This window comes from Heliangelus exortis, chromosome 4 (assembly GCF_036169615.1).
Source record: "Heliangelus exortis chromosome 4, bHelExo1.hap1, whole genome shotgun sequence".
Lineage (NCBI taxonomy): Eukaryota > Metazoa > Chordata > Aves > Apodiformes > Trochilidae > Heliangelus > Heliangelus exortis.
Window position 1 is genome coordinate 30,230,400 of NC_092425.1, and position 18,072 is coordinate 30,248,471.

The 18,072-nt window shown below is 41.8% G+C and overlaps 1 protein-coding gene across 13 annotated transcripts in view; it reads left to right on the forward strand.

Annotated features, from left to right (window-relative positions):
• The window catches only part of APBB2 (amyloid beta precursor protein binding family B member 2), a 169,070-nt gene that overhangs the window by 141,318 nt on the left and 9,680 nt on the right, over positions 1 to 18,072 (forward strand). The window contains exon 1 of one of the 13 annotated variants that reach the window (XM_071743678.1): positions 8,105 to 8,309. The exons of the other annotated variants lie outside the window; for them this stretch is intronic. The gene's annotated coding sequence lies outside the window, so the exon portion shown is untranslated. Of the gene's footprint in view, positions 1 to 8,104; positions 8,310 to 18,072 lie in introns of those variants that run through there. 13 annotated transcript variants of the gene reach the window in all.

Sequence of the window (18,072 nt, forward strand, 5' to 3'; positions counted from 1 at the left end):
ACATTAGCAGGTATAATTGCATTGAAGTAAATGCAGTTGTACTTCTGTCTGGTTTTCTGGATTTAGCTGTAAATCTTCACTGCCTTTTAGAGACTTTCTCTCTTATGTTCAGCTCAGAGTCCTGCTGAGAAAGCTTTGCATTTGTTTTGGGAAACTGGGAGGGGAAGACACCCTGCTTGCTTCAGCTTTCCCCAAAAGATTGCTTCCGTCACAGCAGATTAGCCTGGGAAGTTTATAGACTACAAACACAATGTGTAGCAGTAGAGATTTATTAAAGGGGGAAGGCAGAGGCCTCTCCTGTGGGCCAGAGAGCAGGGAGCAGACAAATGGTAAAAGCAATGGGGAGGGAGGAAAAGGCACACCCGTGATGGAGCGGTGCCTTCCAGGGAGAAGCACCCACTCACTCACAGCTGGAGCCTGCAAACACAAGCGTGCACAGTCCATGAGGAGAGTGGGAGCTGATATGGTGTGCTACAACTCGATGCAAAATGAATGAGCTGCTGTTCTCGAGGGTATTCAGACCCTGTCGCTGATGTACAAGTACACGGCTGCATCAAGTGCACTTTGCATCATCTGATGCCCTGGTACACGCTCACAGAGACGGGGACCAGGCAGAGCCTTGAGTTGGGTATTTGTGTATGATGTGCTTGGCGTTAAGTTCCTGTTTGCTGCAGCAAAAAGGTAAGAAACTTAGGAAGTGACAAGAAAAAACCTCAACCTCCCCTCCAGACGACAGTCTTGCCTAAGGAGTAGCCTTTGTCTCCGCTGTGTTTTCAAAGCTATGGTGCATTAGTCTGAGGCTTCTGTGTGGATGCCTGCGAGGCAAATTACAGCTCCTAGTGTGACAAAGGCAAGTCAGATTTTTTTCTCCAAAAGCTGACACCTAACAACCTTCAGGAGAGCACTGTAGCAGAAATGCTGGACTGTGTGCTGAGCGGTAAGTATTTGATGCTGTTCTCCCTCTTCTTTATCCCTTCAGTTGTTGCTCATTTGAGCAGTAAGCTAACTAATGGATCTTGATGATTAATAGGTTTGGGGGTCTGTGTTCAGCTCAGACTTAACGTGTTCCTAAACTGGCTGTGGTTACTGGCTGCATATAGATCAGCCTGATTCTATAGAGACTTATCTTTCTTTTTTTTACTGGTAATACTGTGTTAATGGATAAGAAGTCTTTATAGTTAAGAACACCAGAAACCTCACTTTCTGAAGAAAAGATACCTCCTTGTGTTTTCCCCCGAACATACAGTGCCTGTATAATTATTTATGTCTAATTCCCAGGTAACTTACAGCTACCTAGGCTGGGCTTTGTTTCAGAACATACCTGACAGTGGAGACTGTGCAGTTTTAAATCTTTGTAGAGCTCCAAAAAAGCAAACATGTTTGAAGGCAGAAGTAGTACTACGCTGTGTGGGAGTTATACATACATGTGAAAATACAGTTAGTCAAAATGAAATGGTTAATGGTTTTTTTGACAGACGAGGAAACTTCATGATTTAAATGTAATATGTTGCCTTGAGGTCTCTGTGCTTGCTTTGTCCTATCTGTATTCATAAAGAATTTGCAGCAGGAGAGAAGTCATTGATTTCTTAATTGATACATAGCTTTGAATCTTCATAGTGCTGGGTGCAGAGGGGAGAGAAGAAAGACAAGCACATTTATCTTTTTAAATTCTGCAGCTTCACTCTTCAATTAGGTTTCTCGCATGTTACAGAACCTCATTGCTCTCCCTGCTCTGTGAAGTAATTTTTGTTTTCTTAAAGGATAGCAAACGTTGCTGAGTGTTGATCTCTATCAGGGAAGTATATGAAGTGCTTCATCTCCTAAAACTATGGCTTTAATTATGGTTTTGTAGCTCTTGCCTTGGAGTTAATGTAATTATAGCAACTTGAGTGTGAGCAAAAAGATATTATTTAGCCCTGGAGCATTTCTCAGTAAAAATTGGCTTATTTATTTTCATAAGCAGCTAAAAGACAATAAGAGAAAGATAGTGGGTTTTTTAATGTAATAACAGTTAGAATTTTTTTTTAAAGTGTTAGTTTTCTCTTATACTGCAGTGAACATATATAAATAAATAACCCTATCTATGAAAGTATTTTTAAATGCTGATCAGTTGGAATACAGATGAGTCTCAAATAAACTCTGTGAATTAGTATTTTAGATAATTAAGGTGTGTATTGAATGTCTATGATATTTCTTATATAGTTACAGTCTGTAGAGTATCCTGTTGAGCAAGGCTTTCTTGGTTGCTGAGTTTCTGATGTTTTGTGGCATGAAGTAGAACTTTGTGTTACTGGGGACAAAATTCTGATCTAATTCTAGTTATTAGAGTTCTGGAATTGATTCAGATACTTTAATATATAGCTTTAATTTGTGATATAGTGCAGACTTTGCTCCAGTGTAGTTTGAGATAGGCTGAAGCAACCTTATTCTCTTTGTGAAGTCAATCCAGGTCAAAACCTGAAATGTAACAGCTTTAAATCAGGGAATATCAAGTGAGCAAGAAGTCTTCAGTTTCATTACATCCTATTGGAAAATGGCCCTGAATTTGGTTTGATATCTGCCAAAAAACCCAACATCCTCTTTTGTTGTATTTTCATGCAATATTAAAGCCTTCTCTGTGAGTTTTAACAAGTTGCCAGATTGGAAAGATCTTTTTCACTGAATTTAATAATGCTTTAAAAAATGAAACCAGACTGATCCATCTAAAATGTTGTTATAGTGACTTGGGAGAAAGTGGCCTGACATTCAAAGTTCAAACATTTCTGGAAGTATGAAATGTTTTGCCTAACCGGCCAAGCATAGCATTTTCTAAAGAAAGGGAAATGGTCTGCAGGGTGCTGTGAAAGATGCCCCTGGTTTACATCTGGAGAGGAAGTGCTTGGGGTGGCCATGTGCTTCAGACACCTGGAAGTGAACCCACTCTTTCAGGTCTTCAATCACTGTCATTTAGCATGTGCAGATGAGGGAAACCCTGAAGAAATGGTAAAGTCACCTGAGCTTGCTTACTTAAGAAATAAGAAGGAACTAGCTTGCCTGTCAGATACTCATGTGATGTCTCGCACCCAAACTCTCAGTGGAACTTAGGGATTCAAAGCCTCTGGCCTTAAGAGTACATAGACTCTTAAGACTCTTTACAAAACGTATATGTCAGGCTGTCTTATATTTCTTTCTATTTTAAAAATAGAATCTGACCCAGTTGTAGTAGTTTCATGATATAGGATTAGCAAATAAAACGTAGATCAGGCCATCAATTTTTAAGCAGAAATCTTCTTTGCTACCATTGGAGAGTTGCTTAAAAATTGATAGCACAATCTGGCCCATGGTGAACAGGGGATTTCTGCAGAAAGTGTTTCACTTCAGCTCTGTCTCTATCCTGGTGGTGACAACGACCCAGAAACTCAAGGCCAGTCTGCTGGACTAGTGTGATACATGTTGGAAGACAAAAACTTAAGGACTATTTGGGAAAAAAGGAGACAAACAAAAAAAAATAAATAAAGCTATTAAAACACTACTTCTGGTAAAAGCAACTATATTTCTGTAATGGCATACTTAAATGAAGAACATAAGCAACAGAGAGACTTCCAAATGCACAGAAATAGAATTTGTTTCCTTTTTTTGTTCATGTTACGTTTTTGAGGTATAAATACATTTTACATAAACATTTTGCTGCATTAAGTCCTACTAGACTTCATAATTACAAATCAGAAAACTGTGCTAGGGCCTCCTCTGTGCCTCAGAAGATATGCTTGGTCAAATACTTACAACTGTAAATAAAGATGAGAGATTCATGCATCACTATTTTTAATCAGGTAAAATGTGTTTTAATCCACTAAAAAGACATTTCAGATGGTAATTATCTCATATGAAGAGAGATGGCCAGGGATGCTGCTGATGGGTGTAGTCCTACATGAAATTTTCTAAGGCTGTAAGACAGACCTCTGTACTTGCTCAGGGTGTAGTTTACACATTGCAGCCTTATTTTTTTCTGATCTGCTCAAAAAAGACAATTGGAGAAGGAATTAAGAGGTGCAAAGTGCTACCAAGCTCACGTGCAGTGTGGTACCTTACTAAAACAGATGAGCATAGGAGCATCACCTTGATCCTTAAATACATTCATTATTAGAGACAGCAACAAAAACAAAACCTGTTTTATGGTGTGGTTTGCTCTCCATTACATTGTCCTACAGAGGCTCTTGTTGAAGACACAATAGCAACTGTGGAATATTGGAAGTCCAGGATGTCTATGCCAGTCACAGGAATGGATGGACATGAGGAACATGAACTGCCAGGGCTCTGGGACATGTTGTTTCACCCCTGCCAGTCTCCCTCCACCCAGCACATGAGGCTGTTCATCTGCACAAGCACAGCATCACCATCATGTTCTGTGTGCACAGCACTCCTCTGTCCTGTGTGTTGAGGTGTTTCTCCTACAGAGTCACAGGACAGAAGTTACCCTGGAAAGGATGACAGCAGGTCACTTAGACCAGCCTCCTGCCTAAAGCTGGGCAGGGCTCAGGATTACCTCAAGGCTGTTCCTGGCTGATGGTTTTAAAAGCCTTCAGGAACAGATTGAACAGCCTCTCAGAGGATCCCTCTGGGCTTATCTGCTCTTTTGGCAAAGAAACTTATGTTTATTCTGTTTTTTAAACGCTCCCGTGAGCGAGTGAGAGACACGTACTGGATCCTCTCCCCATTACCTCATAGGGGGGATTAGAGTGTTAGTGCTGTGACTCTCAGTTTATTCACTTTACAGTGAAACCTCCATTACCCTTCAATTTGTGGGATGGACACTGAGTATCAGCAGTCAACCTCCTGGTTGTAACTTACATCAGTCACTGAAGTACAAAACTTGTGGCTAGAAGGAGAAAACTGTCTCATACTCAGGTTCTGTCATGCATTGGAAAGACCTCTCCCACAGGATGGTGTCCCATCAGTTACACTGCTCTCTGCAACTTTAATGCCTCCACTGTGTCCCTGAGCCAGATACAACCCTTGGTGAGAGGAGTGCTGGTGCAAGCGAGTGGCCAGGATGCAGGCACACTCGGCAAGCACCCATAATGTGCTGTATCTGACAGCACTAATCAGAAAACAACCTGGAATAAATTGTCCTAGGAGGAGTGGTGAGGAAGAGGAGGCTGTCACTGGGAGGCAGTGTCCCCTCAGGGCTTGCTCTGGCAGGAGTACTCCTTTCCCATGTCTCTGCACTCTTGGAAGGTCACAGTCTGGTTTCCTCTGAGATGTTGGCCTTTTCCCTTCAGAAATGAATCTCCAGTTCTGCGTGGCAGCCCTGACACAATTTCATAGCTATCAACTTCCAGCTCATTGGCAGGCTTTGGCTTGACCCCTTTTAACTCGCTCAGCTTGGAAGAAGATATGTAGAGCACCATACTGAAGCACTTGCACAGCTGATCTTGCAGCATTTCTGGCACTTAGAGTCAGCAGCAAAATCTGTCATTTGAACTGAAGCTTCCCATGCCTGCTTTTCGGACTTGGGGTGAATTTTTAAAGTCTATTTATTTTAAGTTTAAAGATAAATCATTCAACCCTACTTGAGGTACCAGCAAGTAAAGAGAATACAGGTAAAAATAGACTTTTGTGTGAATATAATTCATAAATTTCAAAACACTCTATGAGGAGATACTGGGTTAATTGGAAAGCTGTAATCAGTTAGAAGCAGGATGCAAGCCCGTTGATTTTACATGCATCCAGCAGCACAACTACTCACATTTTTATATCACCTTCCTGAAATTCCTCCTGTGCTTTTTGCTTTGTCTGTGCTGGCAGCTGCAGGGGTGATTGTTCTGTACAACCATATATTGCATAATGACAGAGAAATTAACAAATCTCCCTTTAAGAGTTTGCACCAGCAGGTCAGTTTTGTGTCTAATTGTATTGTGTTAAAAATCTGCTGGATACAATAAATGTCCTTTTTTTTGGTCTTTATTTTATTTTAATTTGTTTGGGGGGTGGGGTTTGTTTCTGTTTTTTTCCCCCTAGCGCCTAAATTTCTGGAATATTTCTCCACTGTAAAGCTATTTCTGAGAGAGAATCTCCAATGAATCTCCATTTGTTTACTTCATATAAAGCCAGTGATAAATGCATGAAGAACATTTTCTTCTTCTTGTAGTATTTAGAAACATAGACTGTATTTTCTGGCCAAGTGATGATACTTTTCAATTCTGATTTTCAAATTGGCACTGAAATACAGAGTCAAAAACTGTTTAGGCTTGAAAAAACTCTGGAATTTGCAATACTGAGGTTTATTTTAGCTTCTTGATTCAGAAAATGCTATCAATAGGCATGGTGAAGTCCTTGCTGATTCTGCAAATCCCAATGTAAAATCCTGTGTAGCTGAAGCAAAGGAATGAGTGAGGTTTTGGTTGGGGAGATTTGCACAGATCACCACTGGATACTGAAAAATGGAAACTCAGTTCACTGCATGGAAAACAGTGGAGCAGAGAGCCCTGTGATTTTTCCCCTTTACATTGAGGCTAAGTCTCATGCTTCCATTGTGAAGTTTCTGGGAATGTTCATTACAATTGTAAATATGGATCTTCTTTCCAATGTGTCTGCTCTCACAGAATCATAGAACAGCCCAGGTTGGAAAGGACATGAAAAGATAATCTGATCCAACCTTTCATGGGAAAGGTAGCCTAGGCTGGATTTCTAGTACCCTATCCAGTCACATCTTGAAAACCTTCTGTGATAGGGACTGTACTGTGTCCCTGGAGATGTTATTCCAGTGAGGATTGTTCTTCACAAGGATCTGCATGGAGGCTGCAAGAGGCAATGAGTACGGTTTGGATCAGGAGAGGTTTCTTCTCCACATAACAAAGAGATTGAACCTCCAGCTATGTAAATATGCATCCATGTGTGTGACTTGCACTCCAGTGTTGGACAGGTGCATTAGCTAACTATACACATATTTAGTAAAAACCTGGCTTATAAAGCCTATATTTGTTCCACATCTACTTGCAAAGCCATTTCTAAGCAACAGACCAATCCTCACAAGCTTTGCAAACTTGCTAAAGTGAGGTGTCTAATGGGAGCTGTATCCCTTTCCTTAATGTACTCTGCTCTTATTACTTGAGATAGGATCATTTTTTAACTGTGCTACTTTTTTCCGAGTCAGTTACTAACTAGGATGATGTTGGTCCCTTGCTTTGTGCTCAGTGAATGAACTGTGCTCAGATGCTCACTGGAGATGAGCCTATCTCAAAAGAGGGGAGTTGTGAGATGCATGTGCAAGGCAGGGGGAGGAAAGCAGGACTTCAGCAGCTCTCTTATGGAGGCTTGTTACTATCCCTGTAGGGACACTATCCGTTGCATAAAGTAGTGTCCTGTTTTTAAGGAAGAGTGGGGAGAAGCAGGCAGCAACCACGTAATTCCCCAGCGTAGTTAGCCCTTCGGAGCAGCACCACAGGAAGCCCTGTGCTTTCTTTTCAGCTCCAGAAGTGTGCCTGTACCCACCAGCCAGTGCTGGGCTGGGTGCTGGGGACCAGCACTGAGCCCTCCCCAGGGCTCCATGGGCACAGGGCAGGCAGAGCAGTTCTGCAGGAAGGGGTAGAAGGAAGCCCCCCCCCCAGCCAGGGAAGTTTGTGCCTCCCCTTGACTGCCTTCACCTTTGGGATGTGGGTTAGGTTGTACCAAGAGTTAGTAGTTGCTGAAATGCTTCCAAAATGAGGGTGTGTAGTGATTTTGTATGTCCTGGCTTCAGCTCTGTGCTCATGTGAGGTTCTTACCCAGGCTGTCACTTCTTTGGGGTGCAGCTTTCAGAGGAGCCCAGGTGACCTTGGGGCGTGAGCTTTTGCAAAAGGCATTTTAAAAAAAAAATCTCACTGGGATCTTTTTACTCTTTCAATTTAAACAATGTAATTTTTTACAGTCTGATGAGTTATTCTTGTTTTGTCTGTGTCTGCTTTAAAGTGTTAGTTTGGAAGGTCCATGCACTTTGTATATCTATTTATGCTTTCTGCATACTACTTCCTGTACTTGTGCGGGGTATTTTAAGCTTGATTACCTCCCGGTGTTGATATGTCCATGCTGCCTCTCTGAATTCAGCTGATGCCTGTTGGCTTCATTGCATGTTTCCAAAAATACAAACTTCAGAGCAACAGGATTAAACCAAAAGAAGTGTCAAAATAGTGGCAGTATGGTTAGATACCCTGTGCTACAAACAGACAGCAAACGTCAAATGTACAGCAGGTCTTTCAGCTACTCTGTCTCATCATATTCTGGAGCTCTGCCTGTGTGAGCGCTTTCTAACTTGCTCTTTCTGTTTCTTCATGCTTCCCTGGATTCAGAGAGAGGTAAATGATTTTCATTTTTCCATTATTCTGTGTTTATTGTTCTGGCATGCACCAAATAATGCTTGTATTAGTTTGCTTGTATCAGTGAACAGATGCTGAACTTCAGTGAGTAAATTCATCTCTCTTGTCACCTTTTCACCTTGCTATTAACAGTATTTGTAAAGTGAAATTGCCTGCTTTGCTTTTTTTTTTTTCCAGGTTCCAAGCCCTCAGGTACAAGAACAGTTTAAAATCATGCAATGGGTTTTGATATTTGCTTTTAATGTTTGGGTTTAAATTTTAGACATTGTTCTCTGTAATATGAAGAGCAGAAAGATAGTATTAAAATCCTGCCTCTTATTTAAACTAAAAAAACAAGATGCTAAGAGCAAGGGATTTAAGAGCTAAGTTTATCAAGACTTGGAAGTGTCAATACTTATTTCATATTTTCATTATTTGTTTTGGATCCCGTTTGGTTAGTTGCTTGTCTTTCCAGATCAAAGAAAAGTTGTCCTCAGTATGTTTCATTTGTTTGGATGTACAAAGGGATCATTTGGGATTCTCTACAATGCTTCCCATTTCATGGGAGCATAGACAGTAAGGCATTGTAATCAGGTGCTTTGCAGCACAAGGGTTGCAGAGCCACTCCAAAGGCTCTTACTGGTAGAACTGCATCCCTCAGATGAGACCTGGGGTTTGTTTGCTCTTCTAAATTGCAAGGACTTGATGCCAGGACTGGGTGGAAGGAATGTGGTTTAGAGATGTGGATTGTTCCTCACGTTTGCTTTGTGGAGCATAATGAGAATGATTTCCAGGCTTGACTGGTTTTTAATCAATTCTTTAGGCGGCACTGGCCCAGGGAAATGTTTGAACTGCCTTGATTATGGCTTTGCAATCTAATGTGGGTTTCATGCATATGGGAAGCAGTGAACCTCCCAGACTTCACACTGGCAAAAGTGTGCTGCAAGCAGATTTGTGGCTAGTGTCTGTGTGCAATTGCTCTCTTCTCTGTCTCAATAATAAAGAACAAAGGAGAACTAGTTAGCATTGCTTATAAAACAAATCACACTGGAGAGGTTAACTGTTCTAGTGCAGTCTTTTGTCTTCTTCAGTTAAATCTGCAGTAGTGCTTTGAGCATCTCGGCTTGATCTATTTCTTTATTAAATCTTTAAATATTCCTTATAAACAAAGGCCCAGATCTCCCAATTAAATCTGGAAGATAGAAGCATTGTCAAAAATAGCTAAGTACTAATTTGTCAAAACAAAATTACAGGGCCCGCTCCAGAGAGGCTGTTCAGAGGCTCACAGGCATAATAACACATTCATCAGTTTTAAGGAAGTTCAGCATTTATCAGAAATGCTAGGCTGGCCAACCAGAGGTGTTGAACCACCACTTTGTAATGCTTCAGAGGAGAAGCAGCAGTTACAGTGACCTTGACAGTCTGCTTATTTGTGTGCCCTTACCCTAAAAACTGCTGCTCAGGGTGGGAAGGCAGCCACCTGCCTGTGCGTATTTTATAAATGCTGTGAAGCATTTAAGGAGAAAAAAAATTCACCATGAAAAGTTTATGCCAGTAAAGTTGGTAGACAGTGATTTTCATAAGATCTGTCCCTAAAGTTCTGTCTTCCTGGAAGCTCATTTTAAAACCACACTGATCTAAGCTGCTGCTTGACTTTTCAACTTGCCACGTCTGCCTAGCAGTTGGTGGGCAGCATTAAGCCCTTTCTGACCCTAGAGCACCAGCTGGATGTGACTTGGGCTGTTGACAGACCCCCCTCATGCTGCCAGTGCTGCAAGAGTGCAGGGTCTCCAGGGCAGTCTTAGTGGTGACCATGCACATGTGATAGATGGTCCTTGCCCTGACAGTAGCACTTCAGCCATGTGATCATGAGATGAGGTTGAGAAAGGAGAATGAGCACAGAATGTAAACCTTAGCTGTGTAATATGTACTGTTGTCACTATGTTGATAGAGCTTATGGATCTGGAGAGCTTAGATGCTGAGTCACACTTTGACATGACTCCTATCTATATATGTAGCCCTTTGCAGGGGTGGAGCATAGCCCTTGGTGTAGTAGAAAAGGAAATGATATGTAACATCTCAGAGCCAGCTTTCTGGCTCAGTGGCAGCAGTGGCAGTGCTGACAGAAGTCCTGTCTCCTCTCCACAAGAGGAGGTGGTGGGCAGTGTTGAGAAGCGTGTCTGGGGAATGGCTTTCATGGCTTCCTGAGCATCAGTCCACAGGAAGGAAATTGGAGTGAAAGTCATGCAAATGCTTTCAGGCTTGGCAGCTCTGGGCTCTGAAGGGCTGAGCTTTTTATCAGACCTATCAGCTCTATGAGGCTTTTAACAAATTTTGGAAGCATACATAACTGTGACAATGATAAGACATCAAAGAAAAACTGGCAGGCTGTGTGTTTTAGGGCTGCCAAATGAAAGCCTCCAAGTAACACATAAAGTAGCCATAGCTCCTCCTTGAGAGTTAGCAAGTGACGTTATCAAGAAAGGAAGCAGCCTTTCAGCAAGAGATAATTTGCCCTACAAACTTTATGCATGAATTAAAAAAACAAGCTATGCTATGTGAACGCCAGACCATTTGTGGAGAGTTTCGTAAATGAAGAACTGGTGTTTTGCTTCAAGAAAAACATGTTTTTAAGTTGTGTGAGAACTGAAATAAGAAAAGTCTTTACTTGAGAGGGCACCTTAACTACTTAGGTTAAAAATTAATCACCAGGTTAATGTGGTGGTGGCCAAGTCTTGGTTGTAGCTGGGGAACAGCCAAAGAGGTGCAGAGCTCTGTGGAGTGGAGCTTTTGGAGTGAAGAAAAAATGGCAAGACTTTCATATGTTTTCAGGATTGCCAACAACTGTCAGAAACACAGGGAGATTCCTTCTCTGCCACAATTTTTCCAACTCTAGTCACTGAGGAGAGAGGCATATGTGTTACATACACCATAGCTATCTCTGGGAAATGGGAAGGAGGGAAGCCTTGTATCTTCCTCCTTCTGCAGGATTTGATGCCAAACCAAATTGGTTGGTTGTAGTCACCTGGAGAAGGGGCTGTGGGTTTCCTTTGTAGGGTGTGGAAGGGAAGCAGTGGTTTCATTCAGTGTCTGTCTGCTATCTGGCAGGTCAAACGGAAGCTGAAGAAGATACTCAGTAAATCTTCTACAAACAGATTTTGCAGCTTGTGTGAATGCTGCTTGCTACATCCAGTTTCTTGTCTTCGGGTTTTTCTCTATGACTTTGTAAGCTCCTTGACGTGAGCCTAATAAAAAGACACGTGAGCTGAACAAAGTCCCAGACTTGTCTCAGCTATCAATCATTCCCTTTCCTCCTATGTGAAAGAACAGGCTCAATTAAAAAAAATTCGAAGTGTTAATCCGGAAGATCTGTGATTACTTATTACTGCAGGGCTTATTGCACCCCTTCCCTGTTGTTTGTGAAAAAAACCTCAGAGAATGGTCTTGTTGGTGTTACATTTATCCACTTTTCTTGTCATGTGTCTCACTTTCCTTCTTTTTTCTTCTTCTCTGCTCATTTACTCTGCTCCTGTGGACATTCATGTCTTTCCAGTGAATGGCAGCCTCCTACCAGGTGCCTTCTGACCCTTCTCTGCCTAAGAGTTGGATGCTCTTCTCATTTTTTTTTTCTGCCTTCAGAAGTTTCTGGTCAGCTGTTTGCAGGAAAGCAAAATGAAGGTTTTAGACTCATGAGATGGTTTCCCCACAGTCACAGGAGTCAGTACAGTCACACCAGTATGTTGAAATCATCTGAAGTCATCTTCTGTAGGCTATTCTGGATGAATTTCACTCATTCTTAAGGCAATCCAAGAGGATAAAATTTTCTGGTTCAAGGGCTCTTGTTACAATTTTAATACATAAATGTAAAGCGATTTACATTTTCCTATATGTATATAATTTTAAATATTTCAATATTTTTAAATAGTGGCAACTTAATTTTGGTTGATAAGAATGAAAAAGTGTTTTTTAAACTTCAAGGCTAGGGTGCTGGGGTTCTTAACAAAAAAAAAAAAGGTAAGATTAATCCAATTCTACACAAACTTTGAAGAAATAAGTTTATAGTGAGAATGTAATGGAGGATGTGCTGCTTTTTCATGCTGTACTTAATTGGGATGTCTACTAGGAATTTAGCCTAATGGTGGCAAATGACTGTGACTGCTACTCAAACAGGACAGCATTAGCATAAATTGCATTAATGTGATTATATTCATCCAAGGTTGAGCTGCTAAGTGATGCTCAGCCAGGTGTTAAATAGGTATGGCTATCTAAGGTTTAGTCAATTACTGTAGACATTTGCCAATTAAAAAGGGTAAAAGAGCAAATCAAAATTAAATTCCTTTCCACTTAGCATCTTACATTGTCTTTGCAGTTCCCTAAATTGTGTTTTAAAATGTCTCTCTCTAGTTCTGTACTCTTTCAAAATAAGAAAGATTTCTACTGAATTTTTAAATGCTCAGCAGAACCAGTCTTACCCGCTTGTGCAGAAAAATAATTTTCTGTTTTTCTAGCTTTTTTCCAGAGTACTTATTTATATCCAGTTCCTGTAACTAGAAAAATACTAGTGAATCATGTACATTAAAAAATGATATAAAGAAGAATTACCTGCTATGCAATATACTGCTCTATAATGCTGCACCAACAGAATTGGTGTGCTTGTGTTACAAGGTTTTAAAAATATACATGCACACAGACCTATTGAGGCAGAGAAGATTCCAACTGGATGAGATGTGATCTATTAATGCTATGCTAGCTCTGTATCCAGCCCCAGCCTTTGTAAAGGCTTTTGACCTCCTTTTTTCCCTTGTTTTCCCACCAAGGTATAAAGACAGAAGAATGGTAAGAGGAGGCATTTGCCCTTTTCCATAAATCTGTATTGCAAACACGTTACTCAGCACCTCTTCATTATCAAAGGGGCCTGTTACACATAAATCTCACTTAAATGTTGATCGGGTTCAAGTGAGCTGCAGTCAAATGAAGGTTTACAGATAAATTGACCCAGAAGGGATCCAAAGTGGAAGAAGAATCGGAGAACAGTCTTCTGGCTTATTTGATACTCAGGGTTTTGGACAAACAAGAAGCTGTTGATTTTCTGGTACTGTGTAGGGAAACCCAAAATCTCTCCCAAGTTTTACTTTGTTAATGGTGCTGTAGAGAGCAAATACTCTGGAATCCCCAAAGCCATACCTTTGTCCTTCAGGAGGAAGGACAGTTTTGTTTTCCCAAAGCCTAGAAGTGCCTCAAGTAAGGTTACCAGGCTTCTGCTGGTGTTGGAGAAGCCAACTGCCACCAGCCTGTACCACCATCTCCTGGTCCTGGCTTCTGGGCTGCCAGGCCAGGCCTGTGTCAGGCCACTCATGCAAGCACATGGCCATCTAGGTGTCTTCATGAATTACTTAAATCAGCAGTATTTTTTGCACACTGTCAGAAGTGAGAAGGATGGTTTGTGTGCTAATTTTGATTGATGATTTGGAACCAGATGGTTCTGGCAGGGTTGTGTGCGATGCATTACCACAGGTTTTGAAGAACTCAGATTTCATCCTCTGTCTCAACAGATTTACAAATGCAAGCCCTGATCATCTAAAGGTGTATGCATATTCACAATCCATGCAGGTAATTAGCTGATTTACTTGGTTCAAGCTGTTCAGGTCCTTAATGTGAAACATTAGTGTGTCAGTCTAAAAAGCCATGGTGAAGGTTTTATCAGCTCTCCGTAGGTGAAACTGATGTACTATCTGAGGTTTCATTTTCTCCTATAATTGTGCTATACTGCCTTGTTTAGGAGTGCAAAGCAGGGGACAGGCAGGGGGGGTTCAAGGTCAGTTCCCCACACGGTGTTTCTGCCACTCCTTCCTCCTCAGGGGGAGGACTTGTCACATTTTTCCCCCACCCCAACATGGGGTCTCTCCCATGGGACAGAATCCTTCAGGAACCCCTGCGACATGAGTCCCTCCCAGAAGGTGCAGTCCCTCAGGAACTGCTCCATCCTGGGCTGCACACAGAGTCACGGCTGCTGCGGGAACAGTCACCTCCTCTCCATGGCTGCAGATCCACATCTGCCCCTCTCCGTGATCCCACACAGGCTGCTGCTTCACATCTGCCCAGCTGTGATGCTTCAGGGGCCACAAATCCACACTTACCTCACCATGGTCCTTCAAGGACTCTTTCACTGTGCTTCTTCAGGCACTGCTCCACCACGCTCCTCCATGGGCTGCGGGGGCACAGCTGCCATCTCACCACGGGCTGGGGGTAACTCTCTGCTCAGACACCTTTCTCCCTCCTTCTTCACTGACCTTGATAATTTTGCTCTGGCGTTGCTCTCTCACCTCCTCTTCTCCTCTGCTCTGCAGATCTCTTTTTTATATATTTCTGCAGTTTCATTTCCCCTTTCATGAATATGGTACTCACAGAGGCACATCCAGCTTCCCGTATCTGCTCAGCCTTGGCCAAGCGCAGGGCAGGGAATGGAACTCTGAGCTTCCAGCAGCTTCTCACAGAAGCCACCCCTGTGGCCCAACAGCTTCTGAAACACCATAGTCCCAAGTCAGGGTGTACAGGGTTCTGAGCAAGCTGATTTTGTTGAAGATGCCTCTGCCTTTGAAGGCTCCTTCCAACCTTCCGTTAACCATTAATGGGGGGGAAAAAAAAAAAGTCCAGCAGTCTGTGGAGGAGAACATTAGGTGGCCTATTTGTAGGGTCACTACCAGCTTCATAAGAAAAACAGCATTTTGACTAAAAATATGGATAGTGCCTGTCCTTCCGCAAGTGCAGAGCAGGCTTGTCTGATTAGGACCATTGTCATCCTCCTCTTGCAGGAACAGCAGGGTTGCAGGCCCATCTGTGGCAGGACTAAGGTGGTAGATGAGTCTTCTTCTCAGCTAGAGCATCCCTTTACAGATACCACCTCCATAACACTCATCAGAGACTCCTTCTCCCATTTCTCCCTGCCCTCACCACAAGTCTTACCATTCAGAGAGATTACTAAGCCAGGCTCTGCATGGTGGCTTCTTCATTTGGCTGTCATCAGCCTCCCAGGAACAGAGAAATGTTCTTACTGGAAAGTGTGCAATCTCATTTTATGTCAGTGCTGCTTTCCACATTGGTCTCCTTTACAGAAAAGTCTCTCCTTACAGAAAAGTAAATTTATGCTTGTTAGAGAATTGAGGCTCAGCAGGATGCCCCCAGCCCACCTCCCTGCCTTTAAAACACTGTTGAAAATACTCTCATCGAAAGTGTTTCCCACTGATGGGGCATAATTATGAGTTGCGTTCCTTTATGACCAAAATCTTTGATCCTGGTAGAATTCAGTCTTCAGTTAGCACAGTTTTAATTGTTTGGCTTATTTTTACCTCTGCAATCCTCTGAGTCCTGCCTCCACTGGGAGATAACATGCTGACTAAATACATTTGGTATTATCTTTCTTTAGGGCTGGAAATCCTTGCAGCTGAGCTTACTTCTCAGATGAATTCTCTGCAGTGTGAGATTTAACGTGGCTTCAGGGGGTGTCCATGTATCAGGGACTCAGCAGCACAGTGGAGGTGCTTTGCCTGATGTGATCTCCTGCAGCAAAGCACGGTAGTTTATTGGGGCAGTCGTGGTGTGCCAGGGCATTGGCAGAGCTACTGACCAAAAGTTGGACAGCAGTTTCTTGGACTGTTACAAATGGGTTTTGCTGGCAGTGTGTATATCCTCCAAACCCTGATGACTTGCTTTGCTGGCTTGGTCCTGCCCTAGTTTTTACTAATGATAAAAGAAACATTCTAACAGATAGCTGTATGGCTAAGAGAAGGGTAAGTTATCTTCTGTGATTGTGCAGCTCCTTGCAGGTGGTCGCCTTATAATTAGAAGCCCTGGTACTGTACAGTGCTCCTGGGATTCTGCAGACTTCTGTTCATTCAAACAAGCTTCTGCACAGTGCAAGCTACTTGGCAAAACTACACAGGATGCACTTCCAAGGATCATCTTGTAAAGGAATACATAAATCACTTATTTACTAGTCCTCTGAGAAATAGTATTGATTTGAGGTAAATGCTTGTACCTGGTAATAAATAGCCATATAATGGTCACATAGATGGCTTTCAAGGTTATTTTAAGTTAATGCAAACACAGGTTTCATCTGTTAGTTATTAATGAGGTGTGCCAGCAGTGTACTTGTTGATGTATTTTTGCTACCCGGCAGTGTTGGGCACTGCAAGTTTTTCTTGCGTGTATAAGGGGAAATCTTAATGAAATTATGGTAGCATGTCTGTGTCTGCTAAATGAAAAATGTTTTCTTATTTCAGTTAAAATATTTGCAAATGAAGGTATTTGTCTCACTGCCTCCTCTCTCTTGTGCCATACCCTCACATATGCTGTCACATGTTGGGATGCCATGAGATGGAGAGGTCCATCAGCTTCACTATGTTTCTGAGTCGTTCTGCCATGTGGATTTGTTTCTGTATCTCAGCTCCAAACAGTCTGGGGGCATTTTGTGGTTCTGTTGTTTGTTTTATTATTTGTTTTTCTTCTTTTTTTGGTTGGTTGGGTTTTTTTCAAGTATTGTTCCTTAGGCTTCAGGTCGTAAGGCAGTTAAACATGAACAGCCTATGTCTAGCAGTGAGCAGCCCAGGCTGTGGGCAGCTGCCCCATTCATTGCAGGAGCTCAGTGATAACAAAACCTCGTGCTGCTAAATTAGATAGAGATGAGGACTATGTTTGTGTCTCCTACAGAGCTAGAAGTCCAGCTTTATCTCAGCCATGGTCTCTGTTTCTCCCTGGATAACTTTGGTGTAAAATTCTCCAATTCATTTGGTATCTACAATGATCAAATAAATTGACAATCTGTTACATGGACTGGCTACATGAAAAACCCTGCTCAGAATATTTACAGACTTCAGTATAAACTGAAGTATTCCCGTATATGAAACCTGTGGTTTAGGAGGGGAGGGACAATATGGGATTTTGTCCACTTGAAATCTCTTAATCAGTTGGGCTTTTGCTTGTAATTAGTTACATGTAAAGATGAAAGGCAGTGAGAAGAGACTTTGGGTGAAAGGCAGTTGGGAGCTCCATCTTCACTTGTGTGGTCTAATTCTGGTTAGTTACTCAGCTACAGCTTTTAAACAGCTTGAGACCAAATAAACATAATCCTGGAACTTTTATCACCTGTGCTAGAAAGCCATACCTTGCTGTGGTCACCAGCCAGTACTGTGCAAAAAATCTCTTAGACAACAGCTTTATTTAACTTCTGTAAAAATAAGGTCAGCAATTTAGGCCAATTAGTGTGAGCAGAGCTCAGAAGGTTCACATTTCCCTTATGCAACCAAGTCTCTAATTACTATCTGCATATTTTAAACACTTTGTACAGTCCTTTGGAATACAGTTTTTCTCTAACTAGATTCTTGTATGCCGTTTCTCAGATATTTTAGCATTCAAGAGATGCGTGTGTGTTTTGTCTTAATCTGTAATTCTCTACTCATTTATTCTTCAACAAAGTATTTGAATAAATTTTCCTGTGTATTTACAATTGCAATTGGAATTACAGATTGTAAATTCAGTAAATTGCCAGGGTTAGGAAACTGTAACAAGCTCTTAAATTATGTAGATTAAGCACCAAACTTCAAACGTGTGTTTCATGGGTATGCAGTTCATTTCATTTGTAGATCTTCTTTGTCTGAGGCGTGTGTTTTCTTCTTCAACAGCCAAGGCATAATCTGTTAAATTGAAGTAGGATTTGCTGTTCTGGAGATACTAGTGATGCTAATGCCAAAATTCATTTTGCCTGTTT